The following is a 5,000-nucleotide window of genomic DNA, read 5'->3' as shown; positions in this document are numbered from 1 at the left end:
ATCATCTTGTAATGGGCGAGGGTTACCCCGCCATAAATCACTCACTTCTTCCCTTTAACTGGCAGACGAATTTGCTAAGTACGTTGTGGAAGATACCAGACATGTGCTGGAAATTCGAGCGTGTCGCGGGCAGAAGTGAGTTATTACTAATGAGTAGGTGCTTGGGAAGCTGAAAGGACTGAAGGTACTGCAGATCAGTCATTTGGACGAGAGGTGACCCGAGGTTTGGAAAAGGGTAGCTGAAGGAATTGCGGAGAAATTAGTAACGGTCTTCCAAGAATCACGATATCCCGGAATGGTCCCAGAGTACTGGGAAGTTTCAAATGTTACTACACTCTTTCAGAAGGGGGTAATATTGCCGGCCAGTTGGCCGGACCTCAGTGACGATGGAGTCCTAGAGTAAGGATGTGGGTTTCGGGTTACGTCGAGGCACGTGATATAAATCGGGCGAAATCAGCGTGATTTCCTTAGGTGAAAGTACCGAACAACATACTGAAGTGTATGTTGAATTCTTTGAGGATAAAAACGGCAAGGGGAAGTCAATGGATGTTGTTCACTTTTCGATGTTTAGAGATTTTGTCCAGTTGCAGTACGTGAGGCTGCTTAGCAATGTAAGAGTCCGTGACATTGCGGTCAAGAAACCCGATTCAGATTGACTTCCTGCAACGGAATCGATGGCTTTGTGGCCAGTTGTCCAGCATATAAAAACAATATACTAGAGGAGTAGTTAAGGCGTTGGTCTAGTGATCTGAAGTTCGAGCCTTGTGCCGGTGACGACACCTGTATGGGTCCTAACGCCCTTCCCTGGACAACATCAGTGGCGTGGAGAGGGGAGACTCGGGCAACTTGGCGGTCTTCCATAAAACAAAACCTTGCACCGGGAAACCTCCCAAGGGTGCAAATCCATGGTCTATCTAACGGAGGCCTACGCACGCAGGTGGCAGGAAGCAGGCAGTCTACCGGAGGACGCAAACAGATGATGTGAAAGGGCAAAAAAGTGGAAAACGGGAGAGAATTCCATTCCGTAAAATGGCAGGCTATTTTATAAGCGGGAGCTTTATAAGTATCAGAGCTGCAAAGTGTCCTGGGAGTCCCGATGCAGGTTGAGCCGGAGTCGTGCAAGGCGAATGCAATGCTGACCCTTATTTCGGCGGACCGGAATATAACAGCATGGGTGTTCTGCTGAGGCTTCAGGTTGGACAGCACCTGTGATCACTTTGGGCTTCTTATCCAGGTAAAGAATGGCTGGCGTTCTTTACCTGGATGTCCAGAGGAGTTTCAGAGTTTCAGAACGGGCCCAGAGGAGTTTCAGGGGAATGATTCTGGAAACGACAGCTTTAAGGTACGATGGCCTTGGACCCGTTGGCGCTGGACTTTAGAACCACGGGCGGAGACACCCATTGACACCGATCTAATTTGGAAAGGCCGAGATAGCCAGGCCGTGGAGCAGATGTTGCCAATAGTGGGAGAATCCACCAGCAGAGGGCACAGCCTCAGAAGGAAGGGGAAGTCTCTGTTTAAGAACGGAGGAGAGCGGGAATTTCTTCCGCCAGGGGGCGCTGGATGAGCGGAAATCGTCGCCACGGATGGCCGTGGGGGGGGGGGGGGGAGTAATTTGGTACATTTAAAGGGAAGGTTGATAGTTTCCTGGTGAGTCAGAGCTAATAAGTCACTAATCAGTCATTAGTCTTGAAAGTTAGGCGGCAGAAGAATCCGGTTGATAATCAATGTCGAAGAAATCCACCGTTTTACCGTACTTTACTGCAAGAGGATTGACCCCGTTATCAAAGAGAAATAAAGACACAGGCCCCGATATACGGTTAACCCTTCAATACGTGATGCACCGAAGTAAATGTCTAGAGTCATTTCCTCTATCATCTAGACAGTCTCGGACAAAGGTTCACAATGCCTCATCACTGGCGTGATATGATGCCAGGACAAACAAGGCAGCGTCTGTGTCCCATCTTGTCACCCTTATAACCTCCGTCTTGAGCAATACTTAGCTAGTCAAGAATGACAGCAAAATTAATTGGAAGTAATTTTCCTCTTCACTTTTCCCTCCTTATTGATCATCTGATCAGCGTTATCCCTCCCCCACCTCTTCAGGATATATCCCCTCTATTTCCTCAGGACGGGGATTATCATACCCCAGGGGGTAAGGGCCACATGTTTTATACAGGGTTCTTCATCAACTCCTAGATCGAAGGATTCCAGTTTAACTTCTGGTGGGGGTAATTTTACAGGAGGAGCCTGGGTCCCAAGCTACCCTCGTGCGACTAGTGTGGTCATTACCAAAATCATCTTGTAATGGGCGAGGGTTACCCCGCCATAAATCACTAACTCCTTCCCTTTAACCGAGCCGTCCGGTTTTTTTTCTCTCTCTCCCGGCATCCGCACTTCTCAGCGGCTTTGAATAGCTACATACAACTAAGGCACACTATGATTCGCTAAATTATAGTTAGGAATAGACGAATCCTCAATTTCCCTTAAAGAATACCGGCCCAATCGGCGCTCACGCGGCTTGTTCTTCCGTAGATGAACCACTCCTTCCGTTTGTCTGGCTCGTAATAGCTCTCAAAAACTGCTGGTCCCTCTTGCTCCCCCTCATTGGAGGGGATCGGCTTTACGCACAACGCTCGCCATATATACACCCAACGAGGAAGTGCGTTAGTCTGTGTGGCATATTCATACGCTGAGCTCAAGTATTACAGGTTCCCCCACCCCCCCCCCCCCCAGCATAATAACCCCCAGTAGCCCAGACAAGAAAAGTAGGTTCTTCTTAATTCAGTAGTCCTTCTTCCCTTGTTCAGGAGAATATAACTTGCGCTTAGTATCCAGTCGGGCTCGCCCTGGGCTTTCCCAGCGGTACGCGTCACCACAGTCACCTGACAGGGCCCCTGGTCACTGGAGGTCAGCTGAGGCCGAAGTGTTAATTGCCGGCTGCTGGAAGGGGCAGTCGATGAAGCGCGTACCAGTCCTCCCTCAGCGAGGGGATCAGGAGTGGAAAAGGGCGAGCATTTCCGGGTTCTCGGGTGTTATCATCTCTGAGGATCGAGCATAATTCTCGGCCCAGCATGTGTTGATGCCATTACAGCAGCTCTATGTCATCGGGAGCTGGAGGGGGTTTGGTATCACGCCAGAGACTCGGCACATTTCAACAGATGTACCGTGGGGAGCATTCTTTCCGGCTGGTTAGATAGATAGATAGATAGATACTTTATTCATCCCCATGGGGAAATTCAACATTTTTCCCAATGTCCCATACACTTATTGTAGCAAAACTAATTACATACAATGCTTAACTCAGTAAAAATATGATATGCATCTAAAATCACCCTCTCAAAAAGCATTAATAATAGCTTTTAAAAAGTTCTTAAGTAGTTTACTTAAATACATTGAGTCCTAACCCCGGCACTTTAACATATCTTACTCCTGGCGGTTGAATTGTAAAGCCTAATGGCATTGGGGAGTAATGATCTCTTCATCCTGTCTGAGGAGCATTGCATCGATAGCAACCTGTCACTGAAACTGCTTCTCTGTCTCTGGATTCACGCCACCACAAAGAAGAGGGCGATCTCCACAACTGACCTATAGAACATCTTCAGCATCTCATTACAAACATTGAATGACGCCAACCTTCTAAGGAAGTACAGTCGACTCTGTGCCTTCCTGCACAAGGCATCTGTGTTGGCAGTCCAGTCTAGCTTCTCGTCTAACTGTACTCCCAGATACTTGTAGGTCTTAACCTGCTCCACACATTCTCCATTAATGATCACTGGCTCCATATGAGGCCTAGATCTCCTAAAGTCCACCACCATCTCCTTGGTCTTGGTGATATTGAGACGCAGGTAGTTTGAGTTGCACCATATCACAAAGTCCTGTATCAGTTTCCTATACTCTCTCTCTGGATGGTGCTATGTAGAGGATGTTCAGGGTTTTCCATAATTGACCGTAGCCTACTCAGCGCCCTTCGCTCTGCTACCGATGTTATACTCTCCAGTACTTTGCCCCCGACAGACCCCGCCTTCCTTACCAGCTTATTAAGACGTGAGGCGTCCCTCTTCTTAATGCTGCCTCCCCAACAAGGGTTGTATTACCCTGTACTATGGAGAGGCCACCGCAGGGGCGGACTGGGCAAAATAAACTGCAGGAAGTAGGGGCTTCGGCCAGCTCCGTCACGGGTATTAGCTCCCGCCAAATGCCTCTCCACCCCCGCCCGCCACACCCTCTGCCCCAGCATCTAGGGCATTTTGAAAAGGCGATGCCTCAATAACGGGGCATCCATCACTAAGGACCACAGTTACCCGGTATATGCCCTCTTCTCATTACTACCACGAAAGAAGAGGTACAGGAGCCCGAAGACACCCATTCAAAATTTCAACGTTTTAGAACAGCTTCCTTCCCTCCGCCACGTCAGATTTCTTACTGGACTGCAGCATGATACCTCAAATACCTCCACGCAGTCAAATTTACTTACTTGTTTTTTTTTAAAATCCCTTTGCCACTATTGGTTTCATTTATTTTTAGAATATACTTGTCATCGTGACTTAGAGCTATTTCGTTGTGCATTGCAACGTACTGTTGCTACGAAACGGGAAACGTCACATCACATCCCAGTGATATTAAACCTGATACTGACTCATAATCGGATTCATCCCTCCCACTTGGTCTCTTTGTAGCTACCATGAATGGCCGCAGGAAAATGTAGTACATGGTCTTTTGATTATATGTTTACTTGGAGGGTTGAGATTTTCTTTTCCCTCCGCGGGGATCCTATGTCTTTGGAAATCGCCTCTTCACAGAGCGGGAGATGCCGGATTCCGCAGCGCGCAGATCCTTTACACAAAGGTCGCAGCGCCGAGGGGTTGGGGCGCCGGGCAGATCTGCGGCGGTTGCATTGGCGCTGGAACAGGACCGAGGAGCGGAGGCGCCAGGCAGAGCACCGCCAGCACAGTGAGGCGCGGGACTGGGCTAAGGCGCAAATGTTCTTCTGTTAATGA

The sequence above is a fragment of the Hemitrygon akajei genome, unplaced genomic scaffold, assembly GCF_048418815.1.
Source record: "Hemitrygon akajei unplaced genomic scaffold, sHemAka1.3 Scf000055, whole genome shotgun sequence".
Classification (NCBI taxonomy): Eukaryota; Metazoa; Chordata; class Chondrichthyes; order Myliobatiformes; family Dasyatidae; genus Hemitrygon; species Hemitrygon akajei.
This window is presented reverse-complemented; position numbering follows the sequence as displayed.